Source organism: Simochromis diagramma, unplaced genomic scaffold, assembly GCF_900408965.1.
Source record: "Simochromis diagramma unplaced genomic scaffold, fSimDia1.1 OVJJ01000123.1, whole genome shotgun sequence".
NCBI classification, from domain to species: Eukaryota; Metazoa; Chordata; class Actinopteri; order Cichliformes; family Cichlidae; genus Simochromis; species Simochromis diagramma.
Genome location: NW_024386778.1, coordinates 4904161 through 4932143, shown reverse-complemented (window position 1 = coordinate 4932143; position 27983 = coordinate 4904161). Strand labels below are relative to the sequence as shown.

General features: G+C 39.6%; 1 protein-coding gene and 1 long non-coding RNA gene across 2 annotated transcripts in view; one reads left to right on the top strand and one right to left on the bottom strand.

Moving 5' to 3' along the window:
• The window catches only part of ntm (neurotrimin), a 471010-nt gene that overhangs the window by 248062 nt on the left and 194965 nt on the right, over nt 1-27983 (top strand). The window lies entirely within an intron of this gene.
• Nucleotides 114-18468, bottom strand: LOC120722594. Its single transcript, XR_005693543.1, has 2 exons — nt 17776-18468; nt 114-414 (listed from the first exon to the last, which is right to left on the bottom strand). It is a non-coding gene; the product is annotated as an uncharacterized LOC120722594 (long non-coding RNA).

The window sequence follows — 27983 nt, the reverse complement described above, 5'->3', positions numbered from 1 at the left end:
GGTGTGCAGACTGATATATACTCTTGCCTGTTTTGTGTGTGTCAAATAAGTTGATTGCGTAGGAAGACAATGAAGTGTTTCTGCTGGGATTTCATGATAAGATGTTAGAAAACTGTAGAAGCAGCGATCCAGTTTTGCCTTTTTTTTTTTTTTAAGAGAGAATCTCTCTAATGTATGTGCTGGTGTTTTAATGATATCAAATATTAGTCTTTGATTAAGGTTTAAGGTACCATAAGTCGATAATGCTAATGCTACTTTTAAAATGAATTTTACAGCAAATACATTACAGACCTGATTGCAGGCAACAGTGGTGCTTGGCAGAGCTAAAAGTATTCCTCCATTACCAGAAGCCTCAGGTAATCTGTGTCAACTGTTAAAAGCATTTTGATCACAGAGCAGTCCCCATTTAGACCTCTGTGAAAAGACAGGAGGAAATTATTAGCCTTATAGAAACTGTGTAGCCCACCAAATTCGTTTTCTGCTCCTGGCAGCATTTTGTTAAGACACTTCAAACTTCCTCTTTGTTGTTTCACAAACAAACAAACAAACAAAAAACCCTACATCAGTGGATTTTATGCTAGGGGATACAACGTTTCTGAAATTACTTTCATCCTTGAAAAGGGGGAGAATAAGTGACAGTCAGGAAATACTGCGCTTGGCAGCCTATGTGCACGTGGCGTGCCGTCCTACTTAGAAACAAACATGCATGCCTAATAGAATGGCTCGAGCAAGCAGAAAATAAATTTCCTGCTCTATAACACTTCAGTTATCTTTGGTTTCATCCCTGTTCATTTCAGTGCTGATGCTAGTTCAGTCATCGATGGTAAGGGCAAGGACTGCTCATACACAAACCATTTCTCTTCTGTGAAGAATTGATTTAATGACAACATACAGTGGCCGCAATCAATGGAGCAAAGGAAAAGGTATATTATGAAGAAAGGAAGACGAATAATGGAGGATCACAGAGCCATTTCCATCACTTTAACTAGCATCCTTGAATACTCCTCCTTTTCCAACAGAACAAACCAGTTTCTAAACTCGAAGTATATAATCATTGACCCACTCCCTTCCCACAACCCAGTAGAGTCATATCTAGGATCATAGCATGCAGTACTAGATAATTTTACTTTAAATCCCATCTGTTTCTTCCTCTCCTATATGAGTTCACATCCACTTATCGTTCATTTGATTAGATGTCTCATCAAACTGAAAGAGCATATTTTTTTCTCACAGTCACAGCAATCATGACATTGCTTTGGTGCTACAAAAGGTTTCAGAGGCTTTTATGATAATGAGTATCACTATTCAGGGCTTTTTACACTTGTCCTACATATAATGACTTCTGTTCTTGTGCCCTGTACTGCGATGATTATTTTCACATAATATTGTTTGTTTTAGCCCTTTTTATTCAGTATAAAATAATCTTCCTGCATTATAAAGTTCCAGTGCAGTGCAATGGAAATCAAATGCTTGTGAATTTGTTCAGACACAAGAAATCAGCGGTAGATGTCATGAGTATCACCATGCTTCTTTGCTAAAGCAGCAACCAAGCCCCAGATAGTCACACCATCACCACCATGTTTGACTGTTGGTATAAAGGTTTGCCTTAGAACTCTTCCATGGATGCCATTTTTGCCCAGTCTCCTTCTTCATTTTGTGATCTGTACCAGTACCACCTTTCTGCTCTCAGCTAACATCAGCTTTATTGATGCTAGCTGCATCATTAGTGATGCTTACTGAATAATAATGATTATTTAGTGAGCACTTTTTAAAAGCCCCCCTGCAAAGAGGATCACATGCAACAAATCAAACCCCCTTCATAAAAACATCGGATCTGAAAGAAGTGTCATGGGTTGTGGTGCGTAGGAGACTCAAATGTAAACAAGTAAACTAATAAATACATCTTGTATTAGGCTGATGCAATGTCCAGTACATACAGATTTCCACTAATGCTTGTACTAGAACCAGTGCAAGGCAAACAAACCAGTTCAGACTGATGAAGATGTATTCATGTACAGCATGCGTAAAATTACAGTAACAGACCGGCTGTAAAAGAAAAACTGACTTAACAATGTACATATAGGTATAAATTGTAAGGCTTGTTTTGTTTAAAAGAAAATGTGGAGAATATGGATAAGGGTGTATGTAAGACATACATGCAGTCTCGCCATGATGTAGCAAACACAATGACATTTTTTAAAGTATAGATGCTTGTGTAGGTTTTGAAGAGACTGAACGATTCCTAACTATATGTCTAGGAAAATACATGGGAGGGCACTTAGCGGTTTAGATTTGCACAAACCATGAAGCCTCCAAAAAAATATTGTTGCCAGCGCACTTCATGAGCCAGCACACTTTTTAACCATAAAGTGATATTGTTATAAACCCCTCACATATGGAAGATCACATTGTCAGAAGAACATAATGATACAACTTAACTTAAATCCCTAAGAATCACATTAATAAAGACAAAGGTTGATGCATTTAAATGACTTGGTTTTGCAGTTCAGTGCAGTGGAGTTAACTAAATACATCCAATGGGGTGGCTGTAGCTCAGGCGGTAGAGCAGGTCATCTACTGATCGGAAGGTTGGTGGTTCGATTCCTGGCTTCCCTTAGTATGCATACCAAATATCCTTGGATACTAACCCCAAATTGCTCTCCGATGCATCCATCGTAGTGTGTGTGTGTGAATGTTACTTAGAAAGCACCTAGAAAAATGTGCTTGGGTGAATGCACAAGTTGTGTAAAGCCCTTTGAGTGCTTAGAAGAAAAGAAAGAACCAGTCCATTTACCAGCAAAGTCAGCTCCTTTTGCTGACTATTACAACTTGCACCCAGAGAGCAAGTGTTTTAGAATAAATATTTGTTAGATTAAAACTGATCCCTGTTAAAAAATAAAAGAATAAATAAAAATTACTGCTATGAGCGGTGGACTAGCATAGCTATTGTGCAGTTTGCAGTGATGATGCGCTCCACTTGGAAATAACAGTCAGTAACCACAGGTATCGTAAAATCATCCTGAACCTGAAGATAGCATTATGAGATGCTATCCTTATTTCCAGTTTTCCTGTTTTCTTTTCTGTTCATTACTTTCAGTGAAAGATGTCACTTTTATTTTTTCTCTCTCTCTATTATAAAATCATAGCATCATGGATTATACCATGAAGTATCAGTACAGGTTTAAGACTTATTACTGTACTCGGGCGCTGGTTTAGCTCACTGGAATGAGCAGGTGACCATATGCCTCACGGCTGAGAACGCTCGAACTGCGGTCCTTTGCCACATGTCTTCCCCTCTCTCTTTCCACCACTTTCCTGTAAGTCTTCATTGTCCCTGTCAAAAGTAAAAAAAAAGCCATAAAGAGGCCCCCCAAAAAAGACTTATTAGTGTTTGTGTTACATATGCTTCTCTGTGAATTTCCTCATATTTTTCAGTGGTGGAGCTAGTATGTGATTTATAGAAGGAAAACAGCTAAATTCAACTTTTCATATACAAATGAAAAGTCAAAACAATGTATTCTAGTGCTACTGTTTCTTTTTAAAGAGTGAGCATGGCTATGGAATCAGACTGACTGACTGCAGCGCCTCCTTGTCTGTTAACAAGTTGAAAATTAGTGACTTCCGTTTGCCAATCGCTTACTATGTGTAATGAACCTTAATGTGAGCTCTCACACTTTCCTCTTAGTGAGATTGTGATGTATGGAAAATTGATAGTTGTATGATTATGAGTTTGCTGTGTCTGTTGAAAGGGCTATGTATGTAAGCAGCCCACATAATTAGGATTTTGTTTTGTATTTTCTCCAAAAAATACAAAATGCATTTGAACACTTCCATTTTTTAAAAAAACAAAAGAAAAGGATATCTGGGACATTATAGCTTTTTTTCTAATATGTAATTACATCTGAGTGCTTGTCAGAAAGTACACAGTCCATCATCTGTCTCTGCTTTCAGCCTTAATAACCCCCTACAACAACTCACTGCTTTATTCTGTGTCACTTAACAGTTGAACTTTAGCCGTGCTGTTAGACAATGCAGAGCAATATTCCAAACTTTTCTCAGGTCCAGTTGGCTTGTTAAAAGCCGCTATTGGCTGCTGTTGTTGTTTCCATTCCTTTTATTCCCTGAACACTGAGGAGCCCAGGTGTTGGCAGTGAACAGATTGCATGGCAGCAAAGTGATATTTTGATGAGGTGACAGTCAGCTAGCTTTGCAACTCCGCTGTGCAACACAGTGACTGGCCACTCCAATGGGACCAACAGATTCTTAGGTCTACACAGCTGGCAGTGGCTCTTGCCAACTGTGGCAGCTCCCAATCACAGATGTTCAGGCAGCTACCATTGGCAACATATAACCCTTTTTGTTGACCTTATTCACAAAAATAGTGAGATACATATTAAGAGTAAAATGCTGCAGCCTTTACTAAACCTATTAATGGAATATATTGAGCATATGGGAGGTTAGCTTGTTGGTTAAGCATAAGCAGAAAACATAAACAACAACATAAAGACAACATAAAGAAAATGTCCTCACTAACAGATTAGCATGAAGCAGTATCTCTGATTACTGATAGGTAATTTAATCTTTTTCTTGTTGTAGTTGACAACTTTTTTAGACTGTTTTCTTATTCACAATAGAAAATAAAAAAAACATATCAAATGCTTATATTGATATATTTTATGATATTGTGAAAATATTATCTCATTTTGAATTTTTTTGCAGCACCGTGTCCGTAATAGCAGAGCAACGGAGCAATTAACTCTAAGTTGTACTCAAAAGAAATAGCTGGATGAACATTTTGCAACCAATTAGGCTAAGTGACAACAGGGCAGTAACATGTTTGGGTATAAAAAGGACATCTTAGAGAGGCGGAGTTCTTAAAAGGATAGAGGTTTAAAAATATTGTCTCTAGATAAGGTAAAGTAATACCTCATCATCTACAGTACATGATAGTACATATTAGTCATACTATCGTGTACAAATAGTTCGGCATGGAATGTTTTTAGTTTCACAAAGTTGCCTTTTAGTTTGTAAAGCACTTTGTGCAGCATGAGCTGTTGGAAAGGTGTTATATTAAAAAAACCTGACCTTGACCTTGACAAGCTAAAAGAGCATTACTGTTTTATGTTGAGGAAACTGTGACATTCTAAATATAATTGATTTAAAAAAAAAAAAAATTCCCACAATGACAACACTGAGTGATCCTGTTGGTGAGCTTGGAATAAATCTGTAAACAAAGAATTTGTCAGCGTGGTGACTGAAGGGAGTAGATCATGTGCAGATGCTATTGTCTTCCATGATATGTGTTGGCCTAACTTAGGCAAATTTTATCCTCCATGGTCACCAGTAAGTCAATGGGTACAAGAGTATCAGGAAACTCCATTGAGAAAAATAAACTGCCTGACTGGAGCTTCATCCAGGAGACACCCTGAAAGAAAACTAAAATAACTCTGTATCAGGGCATCCAGTAGTTCCTGTAGTTCGACTGGAGGCGGGGAAATTTGTGGTACACTGCTAGGTATGGTGGCGGCGATCAAGGCATTTTGTTTTGGTCACTTTGTCAATGGGGATGAATCATCCCTGTTTCCCGGTTTCTTAAAGGTGCCCAGAGGCTTACCATTTGACAGGCCTTTGGTGTAACTTAGGATCACCCTTTTTTAGCTCTTTGAGGATACTATTCCTCAAAACTTCATTCCTGATAATCATAACATCTGCCAGGAGGATGAGCAAGTTCCATGCTCTGTCAGTCCACAAGAATTAATGCAGATTTTTACTGGAAAATATGGGGTTGTTCTCCGGCCGGCCTGTCAAACTATGGTTAGTTCCTACCACTGGCATGGAGAAGGTTTTTCAGATCAGATCGTTTTCTGTTTTGATAAAAATCTGAATGATCTTTATTTGGCCAGATTTGTGCACACAAGCACATTTTGGTTTTCTTTGCTCTCTGCATGCAAAAAACAAACACACTAATGTTTTGTTAAATATATACAATAAAAAGTTCCCCTTCACACCTGTGGACAGTTTGTCTTTCAAACTTGATGAGTTTGATGGTCCTGTGCAGTAAAGGAAAAACAAGTTAGAGAAAGTCTCAAGAAACTATAAAAACAAGTACCAAATTGAGTAGTGCAATGTGCATATGTGCATATGACCTAAGTGATATAACAGTAGGTTATTTTATAGTTCAGAAATAAGGAAGAAACTTTCTATCTGGCAGCTGGCTTTAGTAAACAGCGCTCTTTAGTGCTTGTCTAAAAGCAGCAGTTTGAGCAGTTTATGTTGAGGATCTTCTTAACCCTGGACCTGTACAGGTCCTGGATGAGGGAAGATCAGTGCTGATGATTGGCTCTGCAGACCTGATTGTCTGTTGCAATCCTGCCCTGTCCTTCTTTGTGGCTGAGCAGAACCAGACAGTGATGTGATGTGCAGACATATGTGCACATGACAGACTGGATAATGGCATTGTAGAAAATAACCAGCAGCTCCTGTGGCTGGTTGAACTTCCTGAGTTAATGCAGGAAGTATTATATTATTACTATGCGACACCCATCTTCCAGACAGAGTCAAAATGTGAGGACCACTTCAGATCATGTGATAAGGTGGATACTAGGAATCTGAATTGATCCCCAGTAGAGACACTCTTGTGTAGGAAGGTTATTGGGGGGGTTTCTGAGAAAGTTCACCAACATCTCCACTTTTTTGACCGGGAGCAGCTCCAGGTGGTTCTGACTGCACCAATGAACGAGCTGGTCCACCTCCTGTCTGACTTGTCATCGTTCTGGATGAGACCAATAATGGTGGTGTCATCTGAGCAGGAAGCTAGTGATCCACTGACAGGTGGAGGCGCATAAAGCTTGGTTAGCTTCCAGTGGAAGATGTCTGAGATTACGGTATTGAAGGCTGAGCAGAGGTCAACAAAGAGTATCCTGGCGTATGTCCTAGGTTGGTTGAGGTGATGTGTACAGTCCCTTACTGACTGTATCCTAGGCCAACCTGTTTGGCTAGTAAGTAAACTGCAGGGAGTCCAGCAGAGTCTCTGCAATGTTCTTCCGGTTGGTTCAAAACCTGTCTTTGAAAAGATTTCATGACAACAGATGTCAGAGCAACAGGCCTGCTGTCATTTAATCCAGTGCTGGTGGACTTTTTTGGGACTGGGATGATGGTCGAGCATTTGAAGCAGGAAGGCACATCACACAGCTCCAGAGAGCTGTTAAAGATTCAGGTGAAAATAGGGGCTAGTTGGCTGGCACACACTTTCAGGCATGACGGAGATAGGCTGTGTCCCAATTCAGGGTCTGCACGATTGAAATACGCATTTCAAGTGCGATTACGTCACCACCACGCAACGACGGCTGTCCCAACTCGAAGTGTACTTCAAATGCATACTCCAAATGCGCCGTCGATTTCCCCAAATATCAAGCGTGGTCCGGTGCACACTTCGTGGTCCCATATATCCCACAATTCATAGCGCGGCGGTGGGTGTGGATAATTTTGCCGCAAAATACGGCAGAAGGGAGCGGCCAAAGAGTGAACTGTCAAAAGTAAGTACTGAATATTATGTAACTTATGTATGTGCGAATGTTTAATAATGAAGAACATTAAAACATTACTGTTGGCCACATGTCGGCAAAGTTGTGTGACATTAGTAATGTTTGTACTTTCAGCATTAACTTGGTTTTAAAGCCTCTACTTCAAAAAATATATATAGTCGACCTTAATCTTACAGAGAATGTGATGATTTTATGGATATTTAAAGTCAGTCATATATCCACAAACACAACAAGCTGAAAGTCAGTGATGCTGCTCGGTTTGCAGTCCTGAATATCACGGCACAAGCAGGATTCACTGCACTGTTAATGTTAGCTATGTTATATTGCTGCCTCTGTTCGGTGGTGTCGAGCCAAACGGACTTTAACGTGTGTTTGAACAAGCTAACGGTTCACTCGTTAAGCTGAAAGAAAGACGCTTTAATCACAGGAGTCACACATGTGTCCACTGTACCATCTGGGAACTCTTCTTGTTTAGCACTCGTAATAACACAAACACTAAATCCTCCTTCTCTTGTGCTGTTTTGTAGCAGTGTATACACCTGAGACTGTCACCTGTCTGTCTGTCCTGCACTCTCTCTCTGTTTCTTTCTCTCTGATTGTGGAATAAAAGTATGAACATGTATTTATAAGTTACACTTCTGTTTGAATCCTGCAGCTTATCACACATTTGATTTCCATGTGTGACAACTGCAAGTGTCCAGAGTGAGGACAGACTGAGGGACCCACTGCTGCACATCATTTGTGAGGCTTTGCACCCCTGATGATCCACCAGGACAAATTCAGCAGTGTGTGAGGAAGAGGAGAAGGAAGAGCCAGCAGCAGCTGACAGATGGAGATAATAGACAGACTGTTCCCTGTTTGTGAAGGACTGCTAGAAAAGTTTACAATAACTACCTGTCTGTCCTGAATCAGTCTTATTAGGTAATGTTCAAATAATTATATCATTCCAGTGTTTTCAGTGTGGGAGAAAGTACTCAGGGCCTTCAAGTTACACACTATGAAAGGCAGAAACAAGTTTTATGTTCAGAAACCTAAAGTATGTATCAGCAGCAGAATGGACCTAAAAATAAATGTTGGTTTCAGTTCTATGAAGCTTTGAGTATTTTGGATCAGTAGCACTGCTGTGTTTGTTGCATCATATTGCTGTAATTGTTTATATGCTTTATATATTCTGAGGTAAGTTGATCTATAGTGTTACATCATATTCTATGAGGATGTTATGTGTTTGTATACTTTCTGCCCAGTTTGACCCATTCAGCAGAAGTCAGCCTGTGTAAGGCCCTGATATCTGTTCTGTATTACTTAAAGCAGTTATGACATGGTCTGATTTTCTCACCCAATAAAGGAATATTTAATATATCAGTCTACTCTTCATTCTATCAGAAACAGTTTTCACAGCTCGTACATTTTCTTTTTACACATATATGTAAGCATTGAGCCAAATGTAATGATGCCAACATATTAAATGAACATATTTCTCTTATATATAATACATCTGTATACACACTGTCAAAGATACTTGTCTTTGACTGAAGATTTAAGGTGATAGGAAATATAAATAACTGCAACTTGAATCTTTGACCCAGAGTTCAAGCTCACTGCTGTAATATATCCTGAAATAAATAAATATATCAGTCAAAGTCAAAGTCAACTTTATTGTCAATTCTGCCACATGTACAGGACATACAGAGAATAGAAACTTCGTTACTCTCAATCCCTAGATAAAATAGAAAATGAACATTTAAATATAAGAGTGATTAAAAATGCAAGTAAAATATTTTAAAGTGAAAAAAATTAAATAAAATTAAATAATATAATACAATTTTACATATAACAAGAAAGCTATACAATATACAATATAAGGGTAAATGACATTGAGTGCAAACCAGGCAGAGTAGTGCAAATAGGCAAATAGTGCAAATGGAGATATAGTAATGTACGGTAAGAGATAGTGTAACAACAAAGTCTTATGAGGTAATGGCAGTCCAATGCTCCACAAAGTGACTGGTAACTGGTGCAGGCCAGTGAGTGAGTCAGAGAGTGTGTGTGTGTGAGTGTGTGTGACAGAGTTCAGTGATATATATATATATATATATATATATATATATATATATATATATATATATATATATCATAATAATCTGACAATACATATAATATTGGCCATATTATATTTACATTACCACAGTGAGATGATTTTAGTCTCATGAACAACATTAGCTAATTGTTATTTACTAACTAATCTTGAAATGACTGTTCAGCACAGAAATGAAGCCCAACATTCATGTTTTACAGTCCTGTGGTCTCAGCCTCAGATACTCAACTAATCAAAGTGATGTCATGACAAGAATGAATGACCAACAAAACATTTTTTCTCCTTCATTTCTGCCAAATAAAGCTGAATATAACGTTTCTCGCGGTTAGTATCATGGTTGCTAGGCAACCTGAACAGCGCGACGGAGGCTAGACCGTCCCATTTCACAAGCCTCTCACTCCCGCACTTCTCGTACTTGTAGTACGCACCGTACGTAGTACGCGTAGTGCGCGTACTTCAAGCGTGCAGACCCTGAATTGGGACACAGCCATAGACTGTCAGGTGGCATAGCTTTCCCAGGCTAGCTCTGGAAGAGCAGAGACATATGCTTCTCACAGATCTTTAGTGCAGGTACCCACATAGCAGACAGGTCTGGCCTAGATCTGGTCTCAAGCCGGCACCACTGGCTGACTTCTGGCATGGTAAGTGGTATGTCATCCAGATATGGGGCAGGTCTGGCAATGATGGCACTGTTTATGTGATGGCATGCCACATCTGGCCCAATTGTGGTTTGGTTTATGTGGCCCAGGTTCATAGAAAACAGGCCTGGCCCGGATCTGGCATCAAGCTGGCACTTCTGACTGACTGGTGTCATGGCAGAGTGTATGTCAACCAGATGTGGGCCAGGTCTGGCAATGATGGCACTATTTATGTTCCTATTTTAGTTAGAAGACCCAAATGCCATGTTGCAATACTATACTGCTATGGTAGCCAATTTTTCAATTGCAAGTTTGACAGGTTTGTGAGTGTACACTTTATCCAAAACCTAGTGAGGGTTTACTCATATTTAGCACTGGGTGGCTGTAGCAAAGGAGGTAGAGCAGGTCTCCTACTGATTGGAAGGTTAGTGGTTCAATCCCTGGCTCCTCCAGTTTGCATGTCAAGAGTGTGAATGTGTATGAATGTAGTTAGGAAGGATTGGGTGAATGTGGCATGTAGTAAAATGCCAAAGAGAGAGAGCCAAAAGCACAGGGCCAGCAGTGTGTCTGCAACTCACCCATGGCTGTACACAACTTACACATGTCCCAGATACCACAAGAATGGTGGCCCTTTGGTGGCCCAGATCAGGTTTGCCAGAGGTAATCCACTCATGGGCCAGCACAGGACCACCATTTTGTCTGCAACTGGCCTTGTGCTGCCCCAATTTGTGGGCCACCTCTGGCAAGCCAGATCTGGGCCACCAAAGGGCTGTCATTCTTTGTGGCATGTGGACCATGTGTAAGCACATTGTGTGGGCCACATCCGGGCCATACCAATTTTGCCATGTGGGTAAAGGATCAGTGTGAATGGGGGTGAGGGCTGCAGGTAGTCTTTTTTTGTTGGTGTGAGATGAGGGTGAACAGATGAGAGATGTTTGTGGTTGTCTTTCAAATTTGCAGTAGATGTTATTAAGGTCATCAGCCATCATGGATTCTCCTCAGAGTGAGGGATGGACTCCATAGCCTCTCCGAACTGATGCAGGCGTTAATACTGGTGGCCAAAGAAGCTGTTTTTTAGCTTCTCACTGTAGCTCCTCTTAGCTTTCCTGATCTCCTTGCTCAGCTTGTTTCTGGAATGCTTGTACAGGGCCTCGTTCCAGCTTCTTTAGGCCTTTTCCTTGGTTTGGCACAGCTTCCTCAAATTTTGAGTTAACCATGGTTTGTTATTATTTTATATACAAAAGGTCTATATACAAACGTGTCTCTGAGTTCATTTAGGTCAATGGTTACAGCTTCAATAACACTCTAATCTGTGCAGTCTAAGCAGGCTTGTAAGTCCTCCTTCAATTCCTTTTGTCGACTTTTTTACAGTTTTAACCTCAGGCTTGGAATTTTTAAATTTCGGTCTCTAGGTAGGTATGAGGTGAAGCAGTGATCAAAGAGTCCAATACAATAGGCATCTTTTAAAGCAGTGTAACAGTGGTCGAGTATGTTAGCATTCCTTAATGGGACACTTGATGTGCTGTCTGTATTTTGAAAGTTCATGAATGAGGTTTGTGATGTGATTGGACATGGTTACTATCTTCGATACCCAGCATTCACATTGATAGTGAAACAACTAGTAGCTTAGTGTTCCAACATTCAGAAGAAGGGACTGGTCTCATGGTTAGAGATTAACAAGGTACAACACACATGCTGTGGAAAGAGGGAGCCAGGACAACAGGTCAGAGGGGAGATATCATCACCCCCACCCGAGATTGGGTGCCAAGCCCCAAGTAAAATCGTAGAAGGATCGTTGAGTGCGAAAGATCCTGAAAGATAGGTGTGACATGAATGACGGACCCTACCCACATAGCTCATACGTTTACACGCTTTTCTTTACTCGGTTGCTGTTTTCTCTAACACTCAGCTGCAGCTTTTCAGCCAACAGCCACACACATAAACAACAACAACAACAACATCAGGTCCCAGCACATTTTATACAGGAGAGGCATGATCAGCCTCTCCTTCAGCCACGCCGCAAACCACAATGAGAGACACCTGGAATGGCTAAACGAAGGCCCGACAGTCCTGATCCCCAAGGAACCCAAGAAGACCGGTCCTATCCAGCTACCAGCCAATAACCTGCCTCAATACCACATGGAAGCTCCTGTCAGGTATCATAGTAGCTAAGATGAACAGGCACATGGCTCAATACTTGAGCGGGGCACAGAAAGGAATTGGCAAGAATACCAGAAGCGCAAAATACCACCTACTGGTGGACTGAGCAGTCAGCCGAGACTGCAAGACTAGGCTGACCAACCTGTGCCCTGCCTGGATTGATTACAAGAAGGCCTATGACTTGATGCCCCACACCTGGATCCAGGAATGTCTAGAACTATACAAGGTCAACAGGACCCTAAGAGCCTTTATCAGGAACTCAAGCCAATAGCACAAGTCACTATCAAGTGTGGGATCTACCAAGGAGATGCTCTTTCCCCACTGCTGTTCTGGATAGGCCTAAACCCCCTCAGTGAGATCATTAACAGGACTGGCTATGGATACCAACTACGGAATGGAGCAGTTGTCAGCCACCTCTACATCGATGACATATAGCGGTATGCCAATAGTGAACGAGACATCGATACACTGATCCACACCACCAGGATATACAGCAATGACATCGGAATGTCGTTCAGATTGGAGAAGTGTAGTCAGATGATAACAAAGAGATGGACGATAGTCAGAACTGAGGAACCACTAGAAGGCAAGATTGCAGACATTGATGACAGCTCCAAGTACCTGGGGATCCCACAGGCAAATGGGAACCATGAAGCTGCCAGGAAAGCTGCAACCACCAAGTACCTGAAGAGGGTAAGGCAAGTCCTGAGGAGTCAGCTGAATGGTAAGAACAAGATAAGAACAAGATAGTTGTTGTAGCTGTTCACAGTTAACAGTAAATACCCTTAACACAAGTCACAGTGACCAAATGCTTCACAGAGATGTCTTCATTCATCCTCATTCATCCAGGAAGGTAAATCCCAAAAAGTTGATTCTGTTAATCTAAATGTAGCGTTTTCAGTGGGAGAAACGTTTCGTCACTCATCCAAGTGACTTCTTCAGTCTCAGCACGTTTCCCCAACCTTATAAAAAGTACCTTTGCACAGTGACTGAAACTAGCCCACTGAATGTGAGGTCAGTTTCTTGATCATTAACATGCCAATTGTCATGACCATTGATCAACAACCACTGATCAAAGACCATTGAGTCATACAAGCCATCTTCAGATACCCCACCAAAACCATTCAGTTTAGGTGGTTAGCTCACAGTGGAAGCGCAATGTTGTACTCGTATTTGTGCTAGCAGTTATTTTGCAAAACTTTCTTTTTCCAACCATGTGTCCAAAGAAAGTGAGTGCAAAGGACAATGCTGAAAAGAAGTAATGCATCATCTGCATTGAACTAAAGAAATAAATCATCAAAAAACATGACCAAGATATGCTTGTAGTTGTCTTGGCAAAGCAGTACAAGTGTAGTACTTTTATATGTACCTGCCTGTCACCTGTAGCTGTCACAGAACGAATTAAACTTTTAAGTCAAGGCACCACTGTATTTGGTAGATAGAGAGAAGCAGAGAATGGAACATCAAGGACATACAAGCCAGAGTGGTGAGGCTTACAATAAGACATGCACAAGATGTAACCAGAAACATGAGAAAAATTACCTTTGCTCTGACACAAATGCAATAAAATGTGACATTTTGAGACTCTGTGTAGAAGTAAACTGCTGAATAAAGTTGTAGTTGTAGATAGAAAAGAGAATAAATATACATCAATCTTAAGAGTTGTGACGGACTCTGAAAACACAACAGCAGACCACATTGGAACTGATGATGAGCGGCATGTGACATTACCAATGAACAGCAGTCCAGCCGAGTTCAAGATAGACACTGGGGCTGGCATCACTGACTTGCAAAGACAAGGCAAAAATCTTCCATCCCAGGGGAGATGTAAAATGTATGGGAAAATTTCTTTCACTACAATAGCAGGGACTAGCTCAAGCATCAGAAGACGCCCTTACACCCTTGTTCCTTCAGATCACCAGCCTGTCAAAATCCAGTTCATCACTCCTCACAGTGGCCTCTAGCTAAACATTTCATGTGTTCCTGGAAGCGAAATCCCAGTTCCAGTCTCAGCCAATACTCAATTTTAGTCCTCCTCCGTGCTTGGGGTGCCAGCTTTGCTGTCTTCTATCCCTCCTTTGCAACCTTCATCAACAAATCAGTATTGGTACATATATAGACTTGGCAGAGTTCATTCTTTCACAACTCAACCAGCCTGTACCAACTAGAGTGACTGACAGCCACGGCAGTCTTATTACCATGCATGGTTAAGCTCCATCTAAAGCATAACCATTTCAAATTCAAATTTTATTTGTCACGTACACAGTCATACACAGTACGATATGTAGTGAAATGCTTGGACAACAGCATCACAAACCATGCATCTAAAGAGCTCACACCTCTCGAGTTTGCTTATGCATTTTCACTGTATAGAGATGTCTTCTGCACCGCTTTCCCCTCCTGAAGACAGGAGCTCGATACCTGCATGGCTATCATACTTGATCTTGCTCTACTATTCGGTGGGACCAGCTTTTACCATTACCACATGCAGTTTGCTTCTGAAGCAGCTACTCGCCTACAACAGTTCAACCAGGAACAGAACTACTGTCACGTCTTTGCTGCCCATTCTTTGCTTTCCTGCAAGGTATGTGGCGTCACTTCTGTTTGTATCATTCCATCACAAAATAACTCACAACCCATAAGCCGCACATGGATGTGCTCCAGCCACAAAACCAAAAATTTCAGAACCCACAACATCCCTTGCATTTGCCACAAGGTACAGATAGGAAGGGCAGAAGGCATCTCTACTCCTGCTCTTTTTGGGACAGTGGCCATTCTCGCCCAGCATGCCTCCATAACCCCACAAAGCAATAACTAGGTATATCCATTTCAACAATAATCAATATTCCGACATTAACCCTTTAGAGCCGATCGGAGCGGGCACGCTCTGTTATGCGTAACTATTTTTAAATCCCGGTAGCACTGCAACCACGTAAGCTAGCGCAAAAAATTTTTTTGCATATGAAACCGGAGGAGTTGTACTTAGATCTTATGCCATCAGCTTCCTGCAGTGTATAAAAATTGGTGTATTTCAAAAATAAAACTATGAAGACACTCAAAATAAATTTCCTGTGGTGGGAAACTATTTTGTGCAACTTTTTTGTATTTACAGTTTTGAGGGATAAGCCTCTTAAATTTCTCTAACTACAAATATATGTTAAAAAAGCAAAAACGATTTTCAATTTTTTTGTAGTTTATTGCACTTTTTTGCAATTTATGTAATTACTATGCACTTAATGAATACATATTATTAAAATCTGGGCTATAATGGTTGTATTGATGTATAGCAACTTGAAATGCTCCCAAAAATGGCTCCACAGCATGTAAAAATATAATATAAGCTCTGGCGGACTTGGTTCTATGGTAGGTCTTAAAGCGTTAAAGGAACCCTTAAAAAAACATTCTAACCCAGATTTCACCTACAATTTAGTAAAAGGTTTTTCATCAGGTTTCCACCCATGGATCGTCGCTCAGCCATCAGTCTCTTGTACATGTAAAAAACACCAATCAGCCCTCAAGGACCCAGACAATGTTGACAGCCTGCTCGCCAAAGAGGTTAGGGAGGGGTTCATGATTGGACCTATTCCTCACCCACCATTCCTCTTTTTTGCATCAGCCCACTGGGCATCACAACCAGAAAACACTGAGGGGAAAAAAAGCATTATCATAGATTTGTCCATGCCTGATGGTAGCTATATACCGAGCATAAATAGCCTCATTCCCAGTGGACCATGCCATTTCTCTCTTTCCAAGTCCTGCAATTCACCCTGACTTCTGGTACTTGTTTGGAGTCAAGTGAAAAGATGCCTATTATTTAACAGTCAGGCTAACATTTGGTTGCAACAGCAGCCCCAAACTGTTTGACCAACTCCACAAAGCCCTATGTTGGATTCTCTCTCTTCTTGAAATTTCCTGGTTTTATCCCCTTCCACATCACCTGAAGGGGATAAAACTGTTTCTTCTCTTCAGCATGGCATCCCGAGTTTTGCCAAAATATGCAGGAGCGGTTCCTGCCTTCTTCAGCTATTTTTGAAATTGACCCAGTGGTCTTTGCAGCCTTACTATGGGGCCATGAAAGGTAAAAACTATCTATCCTCATCCACTCACACAACCGTGCTATAGTAGAAATAATTAACAAAGGCCAAAGCAATTCCCCTTCCATCATACCCTTCATGCAAGTACAGTGACTACTTCCTGGGACACATGCTCGAATGTGTTCCTGCATGCTTTCTTTGGATTCCTACGCTGTTCAGAATTTACCTCTACATCAATGAAATTCCATCTGGATCTTCATCTCTGCATGAATAGAATAGAATAGAATTCAACTTTATTGTCATTGCACATGCACAGGTACAGGGCAACGAAATGCAGTTTGCATCCATCCAGAAGTGCTTTAGTGATATAGATATATTACAATATATATTAGCAATAATATAGATATGTGAGTATATTACAGAAATGGGTCTATTATGGAATGTTATAATGTACACGGTATGAAGTATGTTGTGAATATTCTATAACTATAAGTATGTACAGGCTGTAGTGAGTACAAGCTATGAACAGGCTATGAACAGGATATAAATATGAAAAACTATACAGAATATGAAATAAGTAACTTTACAGAATCTGAGATATACAGCTATACAGAAATGGGAACTATGCAAGTTGTAAACAGTTGTAGGATTAATGATTATCGAATGTACAGAATGATTATTTACACAGAGCTATACAGTAGTGCAGTTAAGATAAGTGAGGGTGTAGATAGTTTCTACAGAGGCTATATAAAGTGCTGGTGGTTGTGAGTGGTGGTTCAGTCCATGTTATTATTGTGTGTTTGAGGGTACAGTTGTCCATTGTGTGTATGTTCAGTCCATGAGTTTAACGTGGGTCAGATGTCAGATGAGCAACCTTCATCGTGAGACAGTCATATATCTAAGACTGAAGGGAGCAAATATTTTTTTCACAGCACTACAATATGTACAGCACTGTACTGATCTGTTATATATATCACTCAATGCCTCAAAGGCACAAAAAATTAACAGTAAATCATTGTACAGTCTTAGTGTAACTTAATGAAATATTGTTGGTCATATTGTTGTTTTCAGTTAAATCAGACTTAAGTCTAACTGTGTTCCATGTCTCTATACGCAAAATCAACTTGGCAACTTAGCACTGTCAGGGTTTCTGGGTCGTTGACCCAGTATTTTCAGTTCACGTTCACTGTTTATCTACTGCCTGTTCCACTTCCTGTTTTATTGTGTTAGCCTTGGTCTGTGTGCATTATGTTCAGTCCTCTTCCCATTTATCATTAGTTCATTATGTTCAGCTGTGTACTCACCGGTCTCTCATTATCATCATTATCATCAGTCTGTGTATTTAAGCCCTCTGTTTCTACTCGTTCACTGTCGTGTCATTGATGTACATGTGATGTTCCTGTCGTCTCCCCGTATGTATGTTCAGTTAGTCAGCCAGCCATTCATCCAGTCTTTCAGTCAGCCAGTCCTTCGTTCCTGCTTTGTTCATTCACCCGCTCCAATAAATCCCCGTCATTTCTGTACCTGCGAGTCCTGCGTTTGGGTTCCTTCTTCCTCGCCTCCACACAACGCCTGACAAGCACTTTCCTTCTGGCAGATGTAGCTAGTGTAGGCTCCCAGAGAAACTGTAACATGTACTTGAGGTTATAACGGGAAGACAGAAAGAAAAAAATCGGTGGAAACTATGTTTTGCAGATTATGGTAACTCTATTTTTCTTACAATGCCCAATCTAAGTACAACTTGATGATGATTTAACATGACGATTTCCTTCTTCTTTTTTGAAAGAAGAAAGTTATAATTTAAGGGGGTTTTGTAACTTCAAAACAGGGAAGGTACGTACTACAAGAAAAGGCTTTTGTGTTTCTGCTCATGGAGGGAAACTATGGAACAGTCTGAATATGGAATTAAAGCAATGTCCAAACATAAAACTGTTCAAAAAGAGTTATAAAAATATGATCTTCTCGAACTATAAAGAAAAGGAAAATATTGAAATTAAGTGAATGTCACTATTAAAAATAAATAAATAAAAAATAACAATAATTCATGATGTGATATTATAGTATATAGTATATCAGAAATCTGTTCACTATTTTTATTACAAATTATATCAGAAAGGAAGCTGATATTAACTGATAATTTATGGCAAAGGGGTGGGATTAAATAAGTGTTTACTTCTTCCCACTCCCTTTCAACATGTAAATTAATCAGGTTTTTTTTGTATGTATTTTGTATAGTATTTTTTTTCTCTTATTTTCTTTTCTAAATGTAACTGTATATTTTTCACATGTTGAAATAAATTACCAATCAAATCAAATCAATCAAACATAATAGTATGAGAAATATATCTAATGTAAACAAATTTAGGGCAGGAATAGGTACTCTTGTTCACATAAACATTTTTCATATTTCCAAACTTTATAAGCCCTGTATTAATATTCATTACGGTTTGGGCAAAAGGTTATGTGAAAGAAAAACAAAACAAAGGCTGATTATTTTCTTGTCTACAGCGTGCTGTGATAGGTGAGTGTGTCTGCATGTGTGTGCCCTCTAGCTTGACCATGACTCATCACTGGAGCTTTTAAACTCCAGCTAACCCTCTGGGGTATTACATGTTCTCATCCTTGTCTCTAGACGGCTTGAGTGAAGATGATCCTCATTAAAGTGTCCAGATAGAGGGCATGTGTCTTTGTGGCTTCTCCTGTTCTCACACTAAGAAACTCAATCTGACAAATCCTCTTATAAAAATATCATTCTCTCACCCTCCCATCCCAGACCCCGTTCTCATCAGACATCAATGCCTCATTTGTCCTTCTTTATTTGCACACAGCATTGATCAGGTGAAAGCAGAACTGAATCTGGTTCAGGCCATGTAGAGGACTTGTCTTTCACTGAGTATTTTTGCTGGGACATGACATGTGAGGTATGTCGATTACTCTTAATATCGTCTCACCAGCATGCAGATGAAGAGTGAGGTTGCCGTCTCATCAACTATAATAATTGAACTGTCATCCAAATTGCCATATTGTCCAGGTCTCTTCTTGTATTCCCTTTTTATACATTTCATGAAATTTTCATCACCTCAGAGGGGGAGTTATTTCCTGTCTTCATTTATTCATCTAACTTGAATGGTGTTCAGGACAGGCTGACAGTGAACATGATCTACAGCTGTGTTATATCAGATGAAAGCTGCATATTTATTAAGGAACACTCAAGACACCTAACAACACAATAAAGCCATACTTTCTTCGACTAGCAATTGGTGTATGGCTCAACGCGGACCATTCTACCAGCAAAGAAACAAAGAAAAAATATTGCTCCCTTCACATGCCCTTCCTTCACAAGTGCAAAAAGCTTTCTCATACTCAGAACCAGTGAGACAACTATCCCCAACTGACCTTTTGAACACCATGTTACCCAAACTGATTCAAATCAAACAACTGCTTTAAGCTTTTTGGTAAGTGTGTTTTTTGGTTGTTTATAAAAAGACTAATATTGTGGGATCTTTTAATAAAAAACAACAACTTGAAAAAAATAGTCTGAGAGAATAGTCTGTGCATTTCCCACATACTGACCACTGCAAATTGGAAAAAGTCAGTTCAAATGTGTAACCAAATACCACAGTGCTCTCTGTGGTAGAACAAGGTTGACAACCAACCTGTATGATAACCAACCCTGGTCTACCCTACTTATTTGTTCATTTAAACATTTTCACATCGTTAAGATCTTTTCATGCAGAATGACTGCTAAATGTTCCAGAACAAACATGAGGAGAACTGAATTTAATGTTTTAAAGGGACCATAGAAGACATTGAATCATAACTATCAAAACAGAGTGTGAGAAACCAAAAATCAAGGTGAAGTTTGAAACATCTTCCCTGACGTTCTACAGGGAGTGCAGAATTATTAGGCAAGTTGTATTTTTGAGGAATAATTTTATTATTGAACAACAACCATCTTCTCAATGAACCCAAAAAACTCATTAATATCAAAGCTGAATGTTTTTGGAAGTAGTTTTTAGTTTGTTTTTAGTTTTAGCTATTTTAGGGGGATATCTGTGTGTGCAGGTGACTATTACTGTGCATAATTATTAGGCAACTTAACAAAAAACAAATATATACCCATTTCAATTATTTATTTTTACCAGTGAAACCAATATAACATCTCCACATTCACAAATATACATTTCTGACATTCAAAAACAAAACAAAAACAAATCAGCGACCAATATAGCCACCTTTCTTTGCAAGGACACTCAAAAGCCTGCCACCCATGGATTCTGTCAGTGTTTTGATCTGTTCACCATCAACATTGCGTGCAGCAGCAACCACAGCCTCCCAGACACTGTTCAGAGAGGTGTACTGTTTTCCCTCCTTGTAAATCTCACATTTGATGATGGACCACAGGTTCTCAATGGGGTTCAGATCAGGTGAACAAGGAGGCCATGTCATTAGTTTTTCTTCTTTTATACCCTTTCTTGCCAGCCACGCTGTGGAGTACTTGGACGCGTGTGATGGAGCATTGTCCTGCATGAAAATCATGTTTTTCTTGAAGGATGCAGACTTCTTCCTGTACCACTGCTTGAAGAAGGTGTCTTCCAGAAACTGGCAGTAGGACTGGGAGTTGAGCTTGACTCCATCCTCGACCCGAAAAGGCCCCACAAGCTCATCTTTGATGATACCAGCCCAAACCAGTACTCCACCTCCACCTTGCTGGCGTCTGAGTCGGACTGGAGCTCTCTGCCCTTTACCAATCCAGCCACGGGCCCATCCATCTGGCCCATCAAGACTCACTCTCATTTCATCAGTCCATAAAACCTTAGAAAAATCAGTCTTGAGATATTTCTTGGCCCAGTCTTGATGTTTCAGCTTGTGTGTCTTGTTCAGTGGTGGTCGTCTTTCAGCCTTTCTTACCTTGGCCATGTCTCTGAGTATTGCACACCTTGTGCTTTTGGGCACTCCAGTGATGTTGCAGCTCTGAAATATGGCCAAACTGGTGGCAAGTGGCATGTTTGCAGCTGCACGCTTGACTTTTCTCAGTTCATGGGCAGTTATTTTGCGCCTTGGTTTTTCCACACGCTTCTTGCGACCCTGTTGACTATTTTGAATGAAACGCTTGATTGTTCGATGATCACGCTTCAGAAGCTTTGCAATTTTGAGACTGCTGCATCCCTCTGCAAGATCTCTCACTATTTTTGACTTTTCTGAGCCTGTCAAGTCCTTCTTTTGACTCATTTTGCCAAAGCAAAGGACGTTGCCTAATAATTATGCACACCTGATATAGGGTGTTGATGTCATTAGACCACACCCCTTCTCATTACAGAGATGCACATCACCTAATATGCTTAATTGGTAGTAGGCTTTCGAGCCTATACAGCTTGGAGTAAGACAACATGCATGAAGAGGATGATGTGGACAAAATACTCATTTGCCTAATAATAGCTAGGTTTCATTTGACGTAGACGTGACGTCGACGTAAAGCGCGAAATTTGACTGGCGGTCGGAAGTGAAAAAGATAAGCGCAAAATCACAGACAGACAGTACGCAAAATGCCTATGTCCTGTTGTGTTTACGGATGCTCCAGTAGGTCGACCCGAGAAACTGATAAACGGTATTTTAGGGTACCAAAAATAACCCAACGAAGAGGAGAAAAGTGGAAAATTCTAACCGAAAAACGTAGGAAAAAATGGATTTTAAATTTACGTTTACAGTCGGGAGGAGCAGAGTCTGCCAATGCCCGTGTCTGCAGCGACCACTTCGTCAGAGGTAATGTTATGTTTGCAAACGAACTTATTAGCATTAGGTTGTCGTTAAATTCTCGTTTACTTAGTGCTTTTAAGTTAGTAGTCTAATATTGACTTGATTGGGACTATAGGCTGCCCAAGTGCTTTGGATGACGAAGAGTCGGAGGACTGGGCTCCGACGGTCAATCTCGGCTACGAACGAAAACCCAGATCGGAATCAGTTCTCAAACGAGAGAAAAGAATTAAGCTTAAGGCAGAACAGCATCGATGTGCAGAGGCGATTTTGGATATGCAACAGACGGCTGAGAGCCCGGATTTGAGCCTAGTGACAGTGGAGAACCCCGAACTGCAGCTTCCAGCTGAGAATCCACAACCAGAAGACTTCAGTGTGAAGTTAGACCTCGTTAGACCTCTGAGAATGGTTTACCTTGAAACAAACAACTGTCACTCTAACGAAGTCCTAAGGATGTGGCATGTTTGTTGACGTTAAAGCCGCTACCGCTAACTGTTAGCGTGTTTAAGGTAAAGCAATATAAGAACAAACACTCACCCTTGCAAACACCAAACTGTATCCATCACGGAGACGTTTTGTTCCAAGGTTGTGGACCCACCCGCTGACAAAAAAATTGTACGCCTCCAGACTCTTGAAAGCTTTCATTTGCTGCCTAGTGTAGTAAGAAGTCTGGAGGACCAAGTAGTTGGTGATATCCACAGCCTCGATAGTAGGCAAATCCTTTACTTCTGTGGTGTATTCGGACATTTTCAAAGAATACGGATCACGTCCGATATATTTTTTAACTATCTGTTTATATCTCTCCCGAGAAACGGGGTCTAAAGTTGCACAATAGCTGCTCTCCTGACTCTCCACAGTGTCCTCCATGTTTACTTCCGCCCTCCACTCAAAAATCGCGCTGCCTCCGCACGTCATCAGAACCACGTGACCGCAACCCAACTATTCTGCACTCCCTGTATGATGAGAATAAACAAATTCAAATGTGTCAGAGGTAGGCTGTTTGAGTTCTCTTATTCATTCTATTAATGTTTTAGTTATTACTCTTTTCTCAGCTTTTCTTGGAGGATGTGTTCATTATCACATTCAGCCGCTTGCAAATGAGAGAAATTAGCAATGCTCTAAGAATATTATGTCTGTAAGGTGAGAATAGGCCAAAATTAAATGCTAGATGTGAAAAACTTGTGAACAGTCATTAGAATAGCATAAATGACCAAACATGCAACGCAATATTACAGCAAAGCGGGGTCCACCATGTCCATTTCACGCTTTGCCTGTCCAAAGTGTGAAGTGGACACAGAAGTCTCTTCCAGTAAAATCTTCCAGCAGGGAGAGTTAATATATTTAAAGCAGAGACGTCGTTAATGGCCAAGGAAGGTATGAAGTACATTTCAGGGCTAACATGTATTTACACCTAATTGTGTTAGTAATGTCTGTTTAAACATTCTCCCATGATGTTTAAATGTAGTGTTGGGTTGACATAAAAACATCCCTCTGCTCTTACTGCAACTTCTGTATATGTGTCCATTTCACACTTTGCCTCTCCAAAGCTTTGCCGTGATACTGGGTTGAAACATGACAATGAGTAGTTTAACAATGAAAAAAAGAGATAAGGGGAAAAGAAAAAAAAATGTGTGTTACTTTTTGACATCTTCCATCTTTCTGCTTCATTCCATTCCAGGAGGTTAAGCTGCCATCTGCTCAGATTGGTTAATAACACCATCAAGGTCTTGATTTTGACTGTAATTATTGCTGTAGATAGCCCTCATGTAAACTTATTTCCATCACTCTCTCTCAAACCTTTTTATTTTATTAAATATTATTTTATGGCTCTTGTCATCTCTTTGGCCACCATTTAAAATATAATGGTGAGCAAGCCAAAAATATTGGTCATATACAATCTGTTCAAACATGAAAAACTTTAAAGAGAGATGTGGGGGTTAAAATATTCATTTTAGAACTTCTGTGAGAATCATGACATTCTCTGGTTTCTTCTTACAATCACAGTTATTCAGTAGTGCTTGTCCATACAACCACAGGAAAATTAAAACAGGGATATAACACAAACTAACACAGAGCCCTCTGAGAGTACCTGTAACTATACCTATAGCTGAATTTACAATAGCACATTAACAAACTGTAAGTGTAGCTTAAATACTTTGTACTTGAATTTCTTGCCACTGGCATCTATTTTTCCCTCAACCCAACAAGTTGGGTCCTTCCAGTCTCTTCCTGTAATCAGATTGTTTTTGTTCTCTCTGATATCGTTTTTGACTTTACCATACAATATAGAGGGCCCCAGGATGAAAATAGATTTCAACTGACTTAAAGTAAGTTGATACTAATATGTTTAACTTGTCCTATTTGAAATTTCTTCTAAAATTTTCTTTTAATATCATACGTTAAAAAGAAGCACTTCCTATGAACCGAAAAAAAAAAAAAAGCTGCAGCTGGAGGCAGAATTTAAATTGCAGGAGCACTAGACACTCTTTGAAAAAACAGGAGGTCACTTCAGGTACCAGTGAGGGAAATAATTTATATACTTATTTATATCACTTAGTAGATCTGGTAATAATACCATTACCCTCCAAAAATGAGAAATAAATATCATTTGAATGGGGATCAAGACTCATGAAAATCAATTATTGGTAGCATTTAATTAATTGTTAATAAGCAATGATAATAGAAGTGCTGTGTTGTCAATTAAAAAAAAAGCCAATCATGTTTTTATCTATGTGGTGCTACCTAACTGTCAGCATGCTACTGCTTGAAGTACAGAGGTTTAGCCTAATTGTACAGAAATTAGGGGTTTTACTGTATAATTACACATTAACTATAATATATAATTTTTTCTAGGCCTATACCATACTCAGTGACAAAATATGTTAAGTTTATTTTGTTTTTCAGAAGCCAGTTGATAATTACTTTGCAATTTGTTGATTATTTTGTTAATATTAAAACTTGTTGTAACGGTACCATAAAAACTACTTATTTATGACTTAGTACAAATTTGTTCTGTGATACCTAACCATTTAAATTTGCCTGATGTGAGTGCTGATGTGGAGTAGATAATTTGATCCCCTCAGAGGGGAATTCACATGAAATGTCAGCATGATAGATACCCACAGACCCTCATCAAAAAAACTTGGCCAGGTCCCAAGGCTGGGCCCACTGAGTCCATGGCATCCTGCTAAACCACCCATGTTACCCAGGCAACAAATCAGGGAGGAAGTGTTTTGGTTTCTCTGTCATAGACAGTATACTGGTTAACTGAGGAAGATGGTGCAGGGTGCATGCTGAGGAGTGGGGGGGTCACTCTTGGTCTGGGCTGCCCACAGCTTTTGTATGTCTGTCTCATTTCACAATCCATCAACCGAGCGTGACTGTCAGGCGAGCCTTCAGCTCCAGCAATCCATCAGGGCCTGTCACCCAGCCATCACAACAGAGAGATGAGGCCCCAACATTCGAATTCCATTAGCCCCAGTTATAACGCCAGGCAGCCCAGCCAGCCAGCACCTTGTCTAGGACCCAAAGAGATAATAAAATGACGAATCAAAAACAGACTCCACTGCTGACTTCCCTTGGGATATGCTGAAGTATCAACACTACATTGATACACAACATGGTTGATGTTACTTTTCATTTTTTGTCTTTTCATGTTTTCTCCAAAAATAGAGTTTTGCTTTTGCTTCTTTCCCTCCTCCTTGCAAAAAGGACTCAAGCTTTAAATTTAAATCATGGGTTTGACTGGCATCTCTGGTTTTAATGGTGAGATATATACTTAGAGCTCCAGAAAGTGACAAACACGATTTCTCAAATTATAAACACACATGAGTTTTTTTGAGTCACATTCAAGAAAAGGACAAGTTGATATTATTCTCTATAGGGAGATATGTATGATTCTGTACCAAAGCTACCACAAGCAGATGTTACAGCAGGTGTGTAAATATTAGTTTTTGAATAAATAGAATTTGCAAATGGGACAAGTTTCACCTTAATTAAAACACACACACAAAAATATCTAGGAAAATGTCATGATAGCTTTCACAGCAATCTTATCATAATTAAAAGCATAATGAAATTTAATTTTTAATTATCAGAATCACCATGACAACCCCTAATCACATTAATAAAATCATTTCTTCATCAATATATATATATGCAGAACATAGGCAAAATTTCTGTTTCATAAAGCTAATTACAAATGTTTTATTTCTATTCAGAGGTAAACAGGAAGTCAGTCATTTGGGGTTTGCTTAGATAATAGATTCTCTTAAATCTGAGAATTCTTTCTGCTGTTAACAAAGACAAAGACAGTAAATAAGATAGTACTGATCTACATAAACGTGTATTTTCTAAAGTGCTGAATGACCTCTTGCTCCATGTAACATGTATTATGAAGATTACACTCTATTCCCTATAGAGACTGCTTATATATGAAAGACAACAAAAAATGTGTAAGTGTCAACCAGCAAGTGCCAAATGAGCAAGGGATAAGATAAAGATTGTAGAGGTGTCCATTCCAGACAGAAGTACAAAGAATTACTATTAGCCAACATTTTATTGGAGACCATTTCATTTAAGACAATTAAATATCAATATTTTTGTGACTCTAGTATGTGACTTTTGACCTACTTCATGCACTGCTCTACTTTCCATTGGAAATTGTAGGAGATGTCATGCTGCCTCCACTTTGTTCAGCTAAGCTCCAGTATTAGTACCCTGGGTTTTTAGGTAGGTAGAGAAGATGAGCAATGTTGTCTCATCTTGCCATTGTTGCCTTTCTCCTTAATCCTTCAGGCAGTCAATTTGAAGGCAGCGAAGTGTGAAGCCCTATAATGATGGGTTATTGACCCGTTTGCTGTTTGGCAATGAGGAGAGAGACAAAAAGGATAGGTTCTGTTTCCTGTGATATTTAGGTAGCTCTCTGGCACTGAGTGTAATATGACGGAAACTGATATTTCTTATGTCTAATGGCTATGCAAATATTAGCAACTGTTTGAGTGCAGTTCAATGTAATCCGTTTCATCTATTTTCGTGTGTGTTTGTGTGTGTTGTGGGGGGCTCTTTGTTTACTATTTTTAGATCGCTAAATTTAGCACAATACACCAGAAGGTATGGATTAAAAACGTATATGTCAATGACACAGAGACATTTATGGTGGTATCACATTTTGGTATTGGACACAAAGAACTTTGTATGTTCAGGCTCTCTCTGCATACCAACCTGTAGTATTGGGTTGCATTAACCAATGAATCACAAACACACAACCTGACATTCTAGGATAAGTTTTTTTAACTTCTACTACTTATTGTAGGGTCTATCACACAATGTAAAGCGCCTTGAGGCGACTGTTGTTGTGATTTGGTTTTGTATAAATAAAATTGAACTGAATTAAAATGTAATGTAAAAGTTAAAATGACACTTTTGACAAAATAAAACAAGTAAATCTGACAAGTATGAAAAATTATTAATATATTCCAGTGCCATTAAAAAAAAAACTTACTTTTACTTACTTTACTTACCATTATTGGAGAGTTTTTCAGTCAAATCAAATGTAAAAGCTGACTGTGGCAGAACATGCAAATATGTAAATGTAAGCAAACTGAAAATTAGTAAAAGCAAAAAAATTTTTTTTTATTTTGCTAAGAAAAACTGACGCTTGCTATCTCATCCAGAAAAAAATAACCCCAGCTTCTTAGAAACACAGTTGTGCGCCCTTTTTTGTCCAGGTCTGTTCGCTCTCTCTCTCTCTCTCCCT